Here is a 16,699-nt window from a genome sequence, read left to right as displayed (position 1 = left end):
GTAGAAGACAGGCGTACGGCTGTGATTTGGAGACAGATCTTCTATGCATTTCTCTGGCAGCTTGTCACGCGCCGTCTGCTTGAAAAGCCGCTTGGTGGCAGCCTCAATCTTGAAAGCAATTCTAGACGATGAAGTGAATTACTCGCGTCTCGATCAAGACAAGACGGCGCAGATTAGAGATATTATATGAAGGTTCTGTAGCGAGAATACTGTACAATGGGAATCTGTCTAGACCAATTCAGTTGCAGAGGTCATGTAGACAAGGTGACCCATTGAGCCGTTATCTGTTTCTTCTAGTAATGGAATGTTTAACAAGAATGATTCAGAATAACCCAGAGGTAAAAGGTGTTTCGATCGCTGACTTTATTTGTAAGGTATCGTGTTACTGTGATGATACTCTTTGCATGCTTGATGGTTCAGTAACTAGCTGTAGATCACTCTTTTACGATCTCGGAATATTCGCCAAGTATTCCGGTTTGGCTCCAAACATCGAGAAAACACAAGCCATGTGGATAGGGTTGAATGCGGATAGAAAAGAACCCATTTGTACGGATTTGCAAATACAATGAGTCAAGAGGATGAAGGTGCTTGGTTTGTTTTTGAAGAAAACGACGAAAGAATGTGTGCCAATAATTTCGATATCAAATTTGGAGAAATGCAAAAGATATTGCAACAATGGAGTAAAAGGTATTTAACAGTATTCGGAAAATTACAATAATCAAGTCCTTTCTTTTGCCTAAATTTACGCATTTATTTGCTGCATTGCGTACTCCAAGTGAAGAATTCATTAAAAAACTAAATAGAGCACCGTTTCATTCCTTATGGAATGGCAAGCAGGAAAAAGTGAGCAGAAGAAGCGTTTATAGGGAACCACTCAAGGGTGGCTTAGGAATGCCAAATATTTCTGCGTACATTAATGCGCTCAAAGTGGCATGGGCTAGGAAGGAAATAACTTCCACACATATATGTGGACCAGGTTAATCGCAGAAATGGTAAGCAATGACAAATTTCTTTGGGATAGAAATGAAGAATCGCTGGAAAAGGTAGCGCAGAAAACGAAGAGTGTTTTCTGGAAAGAAGTGATTTTGGCATATAGTATATTTATGACGGCATTTGCAGTCACTGATGTAATAGACATAAGTTATAATATTTGGCACTCAGATGTAACGAAGTTCACAAATGGAGAAATACGGGATTGGCGTAAAAGAGGTCTTACAACATTAAATGATTTACTTGACGAAAGAGAAGCATTGATGCATTTTTCGCAATTAAAAAAAAAAGATACGGCATCAGTGGGATACAACTGGATTACGTCGGACTAAAACATAGTTTGCCTGATCAATGGCTGCGAGCCAATAAAGTAAAACTACCTGCGCCAGTGATTCATCCGGCGGCGTCGTTCCTTTTGTCAAGGCGTAAAGGGTCGAAATATTTATATGCAGTTATTATCAGTGATGAACTGAAGGAGCATAGGCATAGGTGGGAAAGCATATGGGGCGAGCGATATGGCGATATATGCTAGCAGGATGTATACAAAAATATATTGGATACAACATTGTCGTCTTCCTATAGATCACTGCACTACAAAATTATTACGCGCATTCAGGTAACTAATCTATTGCTCTATCGCATGGGTATATCTGACAACAGTAATTGTACAAAATGCGGAAACATCCGGGACTTGCTAGAACATAAGTTCTGGTATTGCCCCAGTAGTCGTAAGTTTTGGGACGACATTACATCATGGCTATTGAGAAATAGGATTATCACCGATGGATCGCTTTTCTCGGAACGTAGCGTGCTGCTCGGAACATCAAACAATGCGCTTATACATCATGTGATTATATGCGCAGCCGCAAAAAGAATAATAAAACGAGGAGTGGGGTTGCAACTAGAACATCTCTTTTGCCGTTTAACGGAAGCTACGGATACATAAAAATATATTTCAAAAATAAAAGGGACAGTGGACCAGCATCAGAAAAAATGGGAGGGTGTTGCTGATTTCCAGGAATCGATACTGGGAGAAGAGTAGTTCGATACGATTTCCTTTTATGTATTTTTTTCTCGTACGATGGTATGCGTTGTTTTTTTTTTTAGTTACGACTGCGGAGCTTCATTTGAGCGTGGGTATGAAATAAGGGCGCCAATGCGTGGGCATTAAAAGAAAGGGAAGTGCAATGCGATTTGGTAATGAGTGGTTGTGTAAGTGTTGTTGTTGGGCTACGATCACATCGTTCGTTATGCACCATAATTTTGTTGGGCTCTGAACGGTGTGGAAACGAATAGTATATCCAGGTGAAAAAAGTCTGGAGGGAAGGGCAAAAAAAACAGCTCCCCCCCCCCCCACCAGGGCGCGGGTTAAAAGGCGAGTTTCGAAAGAAAGGTGTTGATCAGGGACGTATCCAAGGGGGGGGCGACGGGGGCGGTCGCCCCCCCTGGGCCCTGCCGGGACCCAAAAGCGGGCCCGGCAGGGCGAAGGGCCCGCTTTGGGGCCTAGTCAGGAACAATTTGGGGTCGGCTGGGCCAAAAAGCGGAAGGGCATGTTCAGAAGGATTTGTTCGAATTTTTTTGGTTCGCGGATGGGCCCCTGGGGCCCTGCCGGGCCACAAACAGGTCCGTAACTGGGCCCTTCGGCCCACTTTTGGGCAGAGCGAGGGCAATTTGGAGCCCGGCAGGGCCCCAAAAGCGGAAAGACCCGTTCAGAAGGATATGCTCGAGCCTTCGAGCTTGAGGAAGGGCCCCTATGGCCCTGCCGGACTCCAAACGGGTTCCTTATCGGGCCCAAAGGTATCGCTTTTGAGCTAATTGGCCCCGGAGAAGTTATGGTTAGCGGATCCGAAAAAAATCCTCTTCCGTGCCCAGTCACAGGGTCTGTCTGTGCCCTAGATGTGGAAGGGCCCGCTGAGAAGATCTTGCCCAGGCTTTCGGGTCCAAAAAGGGCCCATAGGGTCTTGCCGGTGCTCATATGGGTCCCTAGCCGGGCCCCACAAGCGGACCGGGCCAAGCCAATGACAACCGGGGGCCCGGGAGGTCTACAAAAGCGGAAGGGCCCGCTCAGAAAGCCTTGAAGCAGGTTTTTGAGCTCAAGTATTGGTCCCTCGGCCTCGACAACGTATCAAGAAAGCGAGCCCAGATATACACTTCCGTGCCCAGTCTCAGAAACAGCTTGTCCTGGCCGGGCCCCAGAAACGGAAGGGCCCGCTGAGAAGGCCCTGCCCAGGCCATGGGGCCCGAGGAACAGGCAACAGCCGATGATGGGACCCTTTCGACTGACCTCATGGGGCTGCTCCTGTTTACAGTTCTCCGAACAAAATGAGCTCCATAGTTGCGCCACGGATGGCGTTTGGGACAGGCGGTGGGGGAGGCGTTTGAACACCCCTCTCTAACTCGGCTCCTGGGCCACGTAGCGACACGTAAGCGTACGTGGCATTCGGAAGAGCGTAAAAAATCATGCCGAAAGTAACTCAGTCATTTTCTAGGTCAGGTCAAAGGTCAGGTCACCATAAGTCAGCAAAGGTCACATTTTGCCTATTTCAACATTGTTTGACAACTCCGGCGCATAACCCGGGTACAAACAGAGCTGCAGCGCCACAAAAAAACGCATTCAATAGTTCTTTTAACGTTCTTTCCGTTAACTGTTCTCAGAATTGACCTGCGATTAACCCGCGCACCGACGGGGGTCCGCGCCAACTTAGAACCGACGGGGGGGGGGCGGATGACCGCCCGCCCCCTGAGACCTCAAGAACGAAGCAAGATAGCGACAAGCGGTAAACGGCATGGGGTACGCACGGACAAGGTCTACAATTTTTAATTAGGTCATTTCCAGATCAGGTCAAAGATGACGTCACAGGGGTAAAAAAAGTCAAAATGGCGGCGCTAGATATGAAGAGTTTTTCTCGAATAACTTTCGAATTAGCCAAGCTAGGAACAAACTAAGGGCACCATCGTGATCCTCTCGTCAATCCGCATCGAATCATACTCCGTTATCTACTGTAGCTCTGACACGACGTGACAAAGTTGCAAAAAAGTGATTTGAGGTTGGGTCATTCGAAGTAACCTGGTGATCTGACCTTAAAAGTTAGGAGGTTCAAACTTGCACACCATGTGTAAAATTAATGAGAAAATAGTCATGCCAAATTTCGCGGCGCTACGCGCCGCGGTTTTCCCGCTATTCACGATAACCTGAAGGGGGGGGGGCGGATAACAGCCCCCCCGTCGGTGCTCGGGTTAACGGTTTAGCCTCTTGAGAGAAAAAACTTTTAAAATAGTCGTTTTTATGAAACACTTTTTTTCTTTAACAATTTTCGACTCAGGAAAAGGCACGACATTTCTTTTGTCAGCATCGTGTTACTCTCGTCGAGACGCGTCAAATGAACTACATATCATTTGACCTTATCAGGTCATTTAGAAAATTTGAACTAAATTCAAGGTGACCTGACCTGAAAGGTCATGTTGCACATCCGTCAAACCGTATCGTCGATAAGGCCTGAACACATCTAAGGTGTTTTCAACGCTCTAGCGTGTCTCTAACAAATGCTATTGTCAAAAGCTGTGGAGACGTTTCGTGACCTAGATGACCCCATAGACATAAGGAGGGGTCACGGGTACAAATTTCCGATTTAGGTTGTCATTTTTTATGTAACCAGGTGATTGAGGGTGCCTAGGATGACGTTTGCCTAAAAGAGGCACCTTTCGATTTTCTCCCATTTATAAAACCTAATGGAGAGGGCGCAAAAATTGACTTGACCTTATGTCACCACCGGTATGCAAATTTCGAGATAATCATTTTATACATACTGTTACTCTTATCAATCGCTAAAAGTTTCAAGCCGATCGTTCAGTCGGTGTTGCTATGGAGAGCATTCTAACCTTTTCTGAGGTGAGGTCACTTGACGTGGTCTGGTGACCTGACCCTGAGCGACCTGGGTGTAAAATTTTCATATCTGTAGATAAGATTCATCCCTCTTTTTTATATCCACGCAAAACCGCAAGGAGGAGGTGTTCAAACAGCCCCCCCCCCCCCCGGCCGGGCGCGGGTTAACGAACTTCAACGGAAGTGAACTGCAAAAACGAACTTCAACGGAAGCTAACTGCAAACATGTTATCAAGGTCGAGAAGCGCAAGACAATGCATTTTCATTTACAATGCCAAATTCTATCGTAAATTTGCTGTTTTTTCGACATTCTCGAATTTTTACACGCCAGGATAGGCAGTCGCTGTGGGGCCCCTTTTGGCTGACCTCCGGGCCCTTCTCGGCTGTCGCCCCCCCCCCCCTGAGCGAAATCCTGGATACGTGCCTGGTGTTGATAAATGATGTTATCTTGTGGCCTTGAGTTTATTTGAGTTTATGTGTGGGCGGTTTACTTTTATAAGTAGGGATTCTGCGATTTTTCTGTCCGGGTGGTCTTTAGAGCGATAAAGGACGCGAACCTGAAGAGGAAGGGGGGGATGATTTGTTTAGCGGCGCGCCGGGGGCATGATCGCACTTTGTGGTCTGCCCGCCGCCATATCAGTCACATCAACCTCATATTTCGTTTACCCACTGAAATTTATTTGCTTGTATTTGTACTTATTCCACAGACCGTCAATTTAGGCACTTGACCCACTAAAAGACGGAATCACAAGAATAAAAACAAAACATTTATGATCAAGAAACCGTGTGGGCATTGAATTTGTACCGGGAGTTCCTAAATAAACAGTCGTATGTAGGGGAAGGAGGGTGAATTGCGCCACCTTAAGGAAAAACGCTAATTGTAAGAAAACCGCTGGAGATATAAGCATGCACTGGTAACCACTTCAAAGAGGAACTCATTAGCTACGATTTAAGAGCCTCCCGATCAATTAAGAATGTTTCGTTTGCTTCCGACAGCTGCTTTTCAGAAACATGCAAAAGGGCGCATTTACCGACAACTGCTGTAAATTGCGCCAGGGGGATGGCGCAATTAGAATCCAATTGCGCCCTATACTTAAACATGGCTAAGCGAATGAGACGGAATGCATACACCCCGGCAGTGTAATGTCATTGCGGCTTACTTAAACATTTATAATGTTAATCAGGCTGGATAAATAATAAATGTAGATATAAATCGCGATGTTTTTTTGCCCAAGTAAATAACTTTACATGTGTCCGTATGTTTGTAAAAGTGCAACGAAAACGTTTTATGTAACCGACTAGATATATGTGAAAGTATGGCTAAATTTTCAATCGTTTCTCTCAAAATTATTAATTTTTATCGTTTCGACAACTTGTTGACATCAGTTTTTACTTTTTGATCATAGCTGTCACCTCTCACGCCCGAGTCCATGTTGAAAATGCCGTATTTTGTCAATTACACCACAAATTGGCAGCCTAAATGGCAGCTGCATTATAAGTTTGACGAGAGAAATAATTTTCGGACTGGCGACAGCGGGCTGCTCCCCTGCCTGGCATTAAACTCCTTCTTTATTGCAATCAGTTAATGGTGCATTCATACTGTCGTGATACAATAGCTACACCATTATTCTATTTGCGCCCCCATGGCGCAATTGCCATGGGCGCAATTAGAATTGAGGTACTTTTTAATAAAAGCGTAGAAGTTATCATAAATATGCTGAAGGAAGTTTACTGTTTAAGTGAAATATAATGAAAAAATGGGCTCTCTTTCTAAATATCACTCTGAAAATCACACACGTATCACAGATTTTTATAGCCAACAGTTCAAAATACTGCAAAAAAGCTAAGAAAACGCCGTAATATCTTTGAGAGCGTAACTGAGCCCTGCTGATTGGCTTCGTCGGAGAGCTTGGGCCATAAAATGAACTATCGGATGGTGAAAATATTGTTTTCGAACACAAAATTATAAACATGCCATTGAATTCGTGGGAATGTTGGTGGGCGCAATTGGTTAGGAGGGCGCAATACACCCACTTTCCCCTAAAAGCTGTATATTATCAGCATGGAAGGCATGACAAAAACGAATCACTTTCTAACATACACAATAGTCGATGCCATTTCACGTGATACCATCTTCTTTTTGCTGTCTCTTCATTTGCGGCCACAGAGGACGTGTTCCAGATGAGCCCCCTCTCGCTCCACACACAGCTCTGCGCGTCGCCGAGCGGACTCCACCGCAGCCCGGCAGATCTCCGGCCGCACTCGGCGCACCGCGGACGACACGGCCCTCTTGAGGTCATCTGTGGTTCTGGGGTTGCTTTTGTAGACCTGTGACTTCAGGTGACCCCAGAGAAAGAAGTCAAGTGGGGTCAGATCCGGAGAGTGCGGGGGCCAGGTCCGCACCTCTCTGCGGGAGATAACCCGCGAACCGAATCGGTTCCGCAGCCATTCTCGAGTCGCAACGGCCGTGTGCGCCGAGGCTCCGTCTTGTTGGAACCATTGTTGGTCCATCAGCTGCCTGTCTCCACCCAGCCGCCTGTTCAGCGCAGTCCAGAACTTGGCTAGGACTTGCCGGTAGCGCTGAGCGTTGACGGTGACAGACTCCCCAGCGTCGTTCTCAAACCAGAAAGGTCCGATTATGCCACTGCTGCTCATTGCACACCAGGCTGTGCACTTCACACTGCACTGAAAACATTTTTACACCTGTTCCCGAAAAATAACTCCTGTCCTAAGTGTGAAGAATCAAATGACACCCGAATCACGAATCATCTGTTAAGTCTGATCAACTATGCATGGGTAAACGTAAGTGTTTGGGATAATACACTTTGCCTTAACACTGTGGTCCACGAAAAATACGTGCTCCGGGTGTCATCATGAACCTCGTTATAGATGATCAACACCGGTTTCGAGTCCCCCACAAATTGATCATCAGGGCAGGCATCAATAAAAGGGTAGGACCTTGGAATGCGTGTTATTTTTTCCCGCGCGACCGCCTTGGGCTGATCATGCAGCTCGCGAAACGCGTATCATTTTCCCGCGCGTCCGCCGGCGGCGGGTTGTTTGTCACTTTACTCGGGTGTAAGAAATTACAAACATTTGGCCTTGTCGCCATCTTTGCTGCATTTTGTGTGTTGCGGCGGACGCGTGGTATTGCCGGTTCTGGGCTGCATGGATTCGAAGAGGGCTGAGGTAAGGTGATAGGCATACATCTTTACAATAAGCATTTGGCCATTTGCAGTTACGGAAGGCGAATAAGGATGTGGAGGAAGGTAGAAACGCAGCAAGACGTCCTGCTGTCTGCTTCTGTCGGCATATGTGGCGCTGTCATAATGATAACTGGTGAATTATCCATTTTATTTCCTATGTTACTCCGTTCTTTGCCTTGCTATTTTATAATTACAATATTTGCATAATGCATGGTTTAATGTGCCTATCCTAGAGTTCCGCATCACAAATGCTTTGTGTGCACCATTGATAATGTGATGCCTCATGGTTGTGAATGACAATGAGGGACGATAAAGCACAGAAGGAAAAAGTTAAATAGCCATTTTAATGGTTATAATTGACTGAATCCAATTCATGTGCCTACGTATGGATTGGATTTTAGATTTCAATTTACCAGTACATGGATTTGGATTATTTGAGGTGAGACGTGCAGAATGTTCATACCTACCTTCAAGGGCGGAGAATTGGGTATTAGTATATATTAGGTCCGAGTGGACAATTGTGACGCTGTTGATACAAATATGTAACATCAAAAATTTTAGGTTTTAGGTTAGGTTAGGTTGTAGGTTTGTAGGTTTTAGGTTTTAAGTTTTAAGTTGTAGGTTTGTAGGTTAGGTTAGGTTAGGTTGTAGGTTTGTAGGTTGTAGGTTGGTAGGTTGTAGGTAAATAGGTAAGGTTAGGTCAGGTTTGATTATGTTTTTCTTTGATTTCCAGGACATATAAGTATCATTTTTGGATTCAGGATGTCAAATAATGTAAGAATATGAAAACTTTATCTTTTAACAGTCACTCGGACTTAATGTATACTTTTACCAAGAATTGTTGGGGGTGCATTTCTTGTTTGAATGTATAATTTTCTGCATTCAGGATGGTTATCGGGATAACAAAGGCCACTTGGCCTGGTGGACCTATTCTCACCGAGCTCTTAGCTGGTTGGACTAGTGTGGCTCTAAGGGATAGGGAGTGTTGTACATGACCGTCTTCCAGTGGCGGTCTAGTCGGGCCTTGAACTGGTTGAGGGTTTCGGCACACACATGGTCTCAGTCTGGGAGTGTGATCCAGTTGTTGACTACTCACACACTCAGCATGTTCCACTGAACGAGTGTCCGCACCCTGCGTTTCTTGAACTTCCACTTGTGCCCTCTCGTTCTTGTCGAGTCGTGCCTTGTCAGGATCTCAGCAACCAGCACAGGGGCGTAGGAGCCACAGGGGGGGCACGTGCCCCCCCCAACCGCAGAGCCGTGGGGCATTGCCCCCATAACTTCACGGTAAAAAGATGCATTTCGAGACAAAAATGGCATGGCATTGCACCTTGCGATGCGAGCCAGCGTCCCTACGTTCAGTAAAGCACATTTCCGTCTAATGAAGGAGCCTTTTGGGCAGGTAGGACACCTTTTCTCATCACTGGCGCACTAGCAGACCGAATTTTGCCCCCACAGCTGAAAGCAAGTTCCTACGCCCCTGAACCAGCAGGTCGTAGAGCAGGTGTCCTGACCTAGAGCAGGTTTATTAGTTATTACTCATTGTTTACCTAAAATCCTACTAAGTTAATCTAAATTAGGTACGTACTCCCTTCTCATCTAAAGCAGCTAAAGTAATTTGGTGGGGTACCTAATGAGGAGTTTAGGTGAGCCAAAGAAATATATCCAGTAACAACATTGGCGGATCTAGCTAGTGACTAAGGGAGGGGCCAAAACGGGCCAAAGTAGGGGCCTTATACATGTAGCAATATACCTAAAGCATTGGGTTCGGTTTGCAAAGGGAGGGGTCAAATCCCACTTTGGCCCCGCCACTGCTGGATTTTGGCCCGTTGCCCCCTGGATCCGCTAGTGAGTAACAATCTATATCTGTAAGAAGCTTGAGTTTGAGGGCTTCAGGTACCTGATTGCAAAATCAGGAACACCCACAGACACAGCCAAAATCCAGACAGCCAACTTTCAATTGGCTTTCTGGCACTGGGAGCAAATGGTCATTTTTTATGCATCCAAGGTCCTGGATGACAAATCAATATTTTGATGCAAAGTGGGGGGGGGGGGGGGGCTTGTCATAGGCATCTTGGTTAAAGGGACCCTCCCACCTTCTAAAATGTTATTAAAACCAGTTAAATTGTGCCCGACTTTATAGATTGGATGCCCAGGAACATGGTTCTGGCATTTATTTTTCATTAAACATCTCAGGCTTCCCATATTCCAAACACAAACTTTCAAATATGTGAGTCACAGCCTAAAATTCTCCCTTCCCCAGGCCACATTACTGTCATAAAGCTGATTCTTTTTAATCTGTAGGCACCACAGCAAAGCTCAGACCAAGTTTTAATTGATTTTCCACGAACAAGCCCATCTAAATCAGAATGACTAAATGAGGTGACGTCACACTAACGGTCGCTCCGTGTTGAAGATAGGACCTTAGCTAAGGTCTTTTTTTGAAGCATCAGATGGAGTTTTCTCCTAAACTATGGAACTGTGGGAGTTCAAGACAATTTTTTCTGCCTTTTTGCCAGATTGTCCTCAACTTGGCTATCCCAACTCAAACCCCATGTTTAGGTGGGAGGTCCCTTTAAGGATCAAAATATTGACTCACTTTTCAGACAGCTTTGTATTTCAGGTAGATGGGTGCCACAGAAGCTTCCTGGTTGACAACTCCAATATTACCATTCAACGCGCAATCGTCCACTCCACACAATTTTCTTGATCCAAACTTTTGGGTCAACTTTGGAGTTTTCGGTTTTTGATTTATCATGTTTTTGTTTTGTTTCACAATTTTTCCCGTTTTTGAGTTACTGATTCTGTGTTTTTTTTTGCTTTCATTTGCCATGGAGTCCTCCGGCTCCATGTTTGACAATGGCTCTGGTAGTTTTTGGAGACCGAAAAATTGAAGAAAAAAAAACAAAATGAAGTGTGTCTTGGAGCTTGTACTTCAAAAAAGTGAGTCACTTTTGATCGTTAACCATGGTACCTATGACAGCCCCGCCCACTTCACGTCAAAATATTGATGCGTCATCCAGGACCTTTTTGATGGGTATTTTTTTTTTTAGCATTGGTGGGTTTTTGATTTTTTTTCATACTTTACTTCTTTGAACTGTGATGTTTGTTTCATTAGTTTCTAGAGTGAACCTCAAACAGGTAGTACCTATTACGCACTATGTATTTACACAATATACATATATTCTCTCGCTCGAGTGCAGTACTTCCATGGCGCTGCACCGGTCATTTTGCCAACGTCGATGGCACTGTCGAGCAGTTCTAGCAATCAATTGTTGATATAAAAATGCTTAACAGCATCATTGACATCGAGTGAATGAGCTTATTAACCCGCGCCCTGTTCCGGGGGAGGGGGTTTGAACACACCTTGCGTTTTTTTCGGATTGCCAGAAAACGGCGGAAACATCCAACTTCCTCTGAGTGTCATCCAATGTCTTCAAAATGCCCAGAAGCATGGTGTTACAGGTCCCTGTCGGTGATTCCGCCGAAACAAATCACCCCTGTCATTTGGAAGATGCTCCTTACGTCATCTGAGGTCACCTGAGGTCATCAGCGGTTTTTCTGCAATAACTTTCGTTTGGGTAGAGATAGAAGCTCCAAACAGCGTCCAGTGTTTTTGTCTCGTCAATGCAGATCGACTGATATGCAACATGACCTATTTGGATCAGGTCATGACCTTGACCTAAGGCCAACTTTTTACTTGACTTTTTAATGTCATATTATATATCATTCGATGTGCCTTGACGAGCTAAGCACAATGGTGTGTGAATCGTTCCTGGATCTTTTCTGGAACAAAAGTTAATTCAGAAAGTCAAAACGGTCATTGTTTTCTTCGGTGACCTCTGGTAACCTCGTTTTGACCTGACCTAAAGATGACTTAAGTACTTTCGTAATGATTTTTAACGAGCTTTTGAAGCTTTTAAAGCTTTTTGAGCTTTTTTTTTTGGCCGGCCGACCGTCAGCTGAAATTTAAATTCATTGTCGAATTTCGTTCACTTTATTACTAGAGGGCCTCACAAATAGACCAAAAGTGATATGTATCGATCCTAAAGAGCCTGGCATCGGAAAGAAAGCGTCCTCAATCGTCAAGGGAACCACGCATAATCCGGCCAAAGGGAGCCTACCATGAATTATCGGGAAAAACTGATACTTTCCGTCATTGTCTGGCAGTATGAGACAACTCCCTTCCCCCTGCCCCCTCACCCCGGTGGCACTCCCACCAACCGGTGCAGTCAATGCAAAAACGTATTTACGGTGCAGCGCCGGCGTCCACCGCCCGCTCGGCAAAAGGCGACTATCACCCGCTCGGCAAAAGGCGACTATCAGCTGACGATCGGCCGGCCGGCCGCCCTTACGGCACCGTTGGGCCGGGCCAGGCGGCATGAAACATGAGGCCATGGTAGTTCTTTCTGGAAGATTGGAACATAAGATACATAGGCGTTGCCAGACTTTTTAGGTTGGGGGGGGGGGAAATAAACCCACCTACCCCCTAAATTAAGTTTCTCCTCGGATTTCGGCCACTTAATTTCGAAAATGTTGGAAAATACAAAAAAAAAAACAATCTGGACAAAACAGGTGTCTTTCTTCACCAGTTTTTGCTCAGAAATCCACTGGTGCCATTTATTTTTCCATTCGACCCCTAGAAGTCCCCAAAATTGCATTTGAAAATCTGACGTCATATTTTAGTATGATTTTGGAGATTAAAACGGGTCATTTGGGGATCAGATATAGAGCTATCGATTTGAAATTTGATGTTTGACACAATAGAGGTGTATAACATATATTCCGATTCCTGAAATTTTTGGATTTTATTGGCATTTTCTTCTTTTGGGGGGGGGGGGACAAAATGAAAAAGTAAAAAATCGGAGGTAGCCATGTTGTAGGGCTAGCAATTCTACATTTACGCTATTTTTCGTTTGCAATTCCATTTCTAAATGTGACTTTGAGAGACTCTCAAACAAATGCCGGATTTCGTCTAAAAATCGAGCAACATGACGTCGGAAATTGGCTTTATCTAAAAAATTGTCAACGAATTAGAAAAAAAAAACAAATATCCATCATGTGCGCAATGGTTCCGTAAGAAAATCAAGTTTCAACTCGATATCTCCAGGCGTTTGGCCATGGCACACAAAAACCTGGGGGGGGGGGCTTCTCAGCCCCCCCCCCGCCAGGAATAGGGTTAACCGCACTGTCTCCTCGAACTGTCTATCTGTCTCCTCGATCCTTATAAATTTATCGTCGTCTCAATCATTGTGGTGAAACAAATGCAGCTGTCGGAGGTATTCTATGTCTACCGTATGTTGGATATGGAACGACACCTAGTATGTACCCTACAGTGCTGAAATGGCCTACATTTTGGCCGAAATTGGGTCTTTCTATCAAAATAGCAAAACACAAACACGCCACTAATAAAATAATTATTCCAAAACCAAGATCCAGTGGTACCGAACAGTTAACTTTGATTTTGAAATCACAAACTTGTTTTCTGACGATACCCTCCCAGTCCGCATCCATCTCCTGCAATCCACAAAGGCTGTCACAAAACTACTTCGTGCATTCTTGCAAAGCGTTTTCCTGTGACAGAAAGGTAAGCTGGCGATCACTGGTTTATATTGGTGAAATGGGTCTTTTTACTCCCACAGCTTGATGAAGCGATGTCGAAGACGTTTGCGGACAGAAGGATCCTGGTGGTGACGAAGAGGCTATCCGTACCCAAGCTGAAGAAGCTCTACCCTGCCCTCTTTCAGGAAATGGAGGTATGTCTCTCGCCCTCTCGCTCTCATTCTCGCTCACTTGGTAGTGGTTGTGCTTATGCTACATCGTGCCACGCTTTGTTTTGTAGTGTTCATGAAATTTATGGTTTTATCATCTCTTAGATGTTGGGAGTGAAACTTCCTACCAGGGTTTTGCTCCACCCACCCATGAGTCGAGTCAAATTTGACTCGACTCTAACTCAAATGAGTCGAGTCGGAGTTGAGTCCAGTGTCAGAAAAGTGATCCCTTTCTATTTTTTTCCGAACTTGGAAGTTTTGTTCCGTCAAAAAGTTCTACTGTAAAGAATGACAAGTTTTATTCTGCGAGTATCAAAGTTGATAATGAATCAAAGTCATATAATGAAACAAAGTATGTAGCATGCTAATTGATAGTTATCCACGGGCTACCCATAAACGTTTGCTATTTTCACTTCCTCGTTTCTTAGATGGTGTCGACTTATTTCATTGGTAACTCTAGATTTTATTTCCATGTCATATAATAAAGACGTATTTATTTGTTGCAGATCTGGGCGGAGCTTGCCCGAATCAGGGGCGGTTGATCGACCAAGGAGAATGAGCTGGAGAGGGCGCGTGAGAACCTTTCCAAGGTGCTCACAAAGTTCCAAGTCTGTGAAACGAATGGTACGTTATTGTGAATTTACGGTTAACAATTTCGTGGATCTCGAGTCAAAAGTGCATTTTAGTGCCAGTGTTCTTCTAGTTCGGCTACTTTCCTCTTCCATCGCCGTACTTCAAATTTGAAGTTTGACTCTAGGCTTATACAAAGACTTGCCCAAGAGGTACCTACATGGTCGTTTGTCCATTTCCCCTTTTTCTCCCGCACCTATTAACGCAGTCAGAGCCCACTGGAAAGACAATCGGACAAAGTTTATTAACGGATCTACGTTAGCCATATTTGGGGTATCTATAAAGATTGGATGGTGGTTGGTGGCGCTTTGGCTCCCTCATTGCATGATAATGTTCTTACCAGTTTTTAGTTTGTGGTAGGATAATGAAAAATATAAACGAAACGTCGGATTGTCTTTTGAAAAAAAAAACGAGCTATTGTGTGTGCAGTTTGTATTTTACGGCATGACAGTGTTGCATTGGTAACTGACATGCGTGTCTATGTGTGTCTGTGTGTTTTAGAAGCTGCGCTGGAGCATCTCCTCATCGAACTTCGCGAGGAAGACGCTCTTTACGCGGCACCGACGGCCGGAGGTCCAATGGTTATATGGCGTGATGCCATCTGGGTCGAGGGAGAGAAGGTAGCTGATTTTGAGATACTGAACAAGATCGACCAGTTCCTCACATGGGATGCTGCGTTCTCGGTGTTCGCTCAAAAGCCGACCAAGAAAAGCACGCGGTGCTCCGCATACCTGGCAACCGTTATGGTTCTCCAAACAGACGTGCTGAAGCCCCCGAAAGGCCTGGAGCGTATCACTCAGTAAGCGTCAAGCTCAGTAGATTCGTGTCGCCTGACTGTCCATCTGAGGCCCGACTGAGTCGGGTAAGACTTACCTTTTTCCGTCTTGCGGAACTTCTTCACTGTCAGTGGGCCGAGATAGTCGTGTGTTGAAAGGTCGTCTCATGTCGACTCTCGCCTCTGGCAGGTCAGCCATCCTGGGTAGCTGAGGGGTGGCTCTGCGGTTGCGGCAGAACGCACACTTCTGTTGACACACTTCTGTTCACACTTCTGTTGACACGAAATGACAACAGATGTGCTGTCATTTCGGTTTGTGTCGTGTTTTTTTTTTTAATAAAGTCGTTCGCCAAAAACAGTTGTTCTCTCAAGGGTGTGCAGTTACACTCATTACGCGGGGAGCCGTGGGACGGGTGTTGGAAACTACCCGCGGGAGAGGTGTTTAAGCGCAGGTGTAACCCACAACGCAGGTGTAGACAGTAGGTGCTTAAATTCGATGCCGGTGTAGACAGTAGGTGTTGATACTCGATGCGGGTGTAAACAGTGGGCGTTGATACTCGATGGGGGTGTAAGCAGTGGGCGTTGATACTCGATGGGGGTGTAAACAGTGGGTGTTAATACTTAATGCGGGTGTAAACATCGAGCGTTGATACTCGATGCGCGTGTAAACATTGGGTGTTGATACCTGATGCAGGTGTTCGATGACGCCTTGATGAAGGGTTAGTTGACACCTGTTCAGATGCTTAAAAATGGAACCTGATCAACGACACCTGTTCCGCGGGTTTACACTCGGGACAGGTGTAAAAATGTTTTCAGTGTGTGCAGAGGGGCTTCCGCGACCAAATCGGGTGGCTCCGTCGACCAGAATCGAAAATTCTGGGAGTTCACGCGGCCATCCATATGAAAATGGGCTTCGTCGCTGAACCAGATTCGGTGAAGGAACTCATTGTCCTGCTCGCAATTTCTCAAAAACCAGCCGCTGTAAAGAAGCCGTGACTGTTTGTCGACTTTCGACAGTGCTTGGTGAACGGAGACCTTATAGGTACGGGAACAGCTGAACGTCGTTTCTGGCCAAACGGTGAGCGGTGGTTTTGCTACAGCCCAGTTCCTGGCCCAGCCGTCTGAGCGACTTTTGTGGGCTCCTCTGGAGAGCTTCTCGTGCCTTTTGGGCGTTTAAAGGCGTCCTCTTGGTTCTTTTTCGGCCACATTTACCCTTTTTTACGTTCTCCACACTACCTCTTGCCAAAAACTTCTCAACTATACTTAAAATGACGGTTCTTGATGGCACTTGGGTCCTCTTTAAGTGTCGGCGTAGCTTACGTTGTGTTGCAACGATTGACTTTGTCTCAAAATAGAAATGTACTATTTTTGTTTTTATGTCTACTATACGGCTGCATGATAGAAAGTGATTGATTTTGGTATGAAATAAAATGGCATTGCACGT

General features: G+C 45.3%; 1 long non-coding RNA gene across 2 annotated transcripts; it reads left to right on the top strand.

The window, feature by feature from the left end:
* Positions 1 to 7,955: 7,955 nt before the first annotated feature.
* LOC122379666 lies at positions 7,956 to 15,613 on the top strand. 2 transcript variants are annotated; one of them, XR_006256223.1, is made up of 4 exons: positions 7,956 to 8,062; positions 13,722 to 13,835; positions 14,357 to 14,474; positions 14,982 to 15,613. It is a non-coding gene; the product is annotated as an uncharacterized LOC122379666 (long non-coding RNA). The 2 variants fall into 2 exon arrangements; XR_006256218.1 differs by lacking the exon at positions 7,956 to 8,062 and having other exon boundaries at positions 13,231 to 13,835.
* The last annotated feature ends 1,086 nt before the right edge of the window (positions 15,614 to 16,699 follow it).

This window comes from Amphibalanus amphitrite, unplaced genomic scaffold (assembly GCF_019059575.1).
Source record: "Amphibalanus amphitrite isolate SeventyFive unplaced genomic scaffold, NRLGWU_Aamphi_draft 000000F_arrow, whole genome shotgun sequence".
Classification (NCBI taxonomy): Eukaryota; Metazoa; Arthropoda; class Thecostraca; order Balanomorpha; family Balanidae; genus Amphibalanus; species Amphibalanus amphitrite.
The sequence above is the reverse complement of the archived record's forward strand: the minus strand, read 5'-3'. Positions and strand labels throughout refer to the sequence as shown.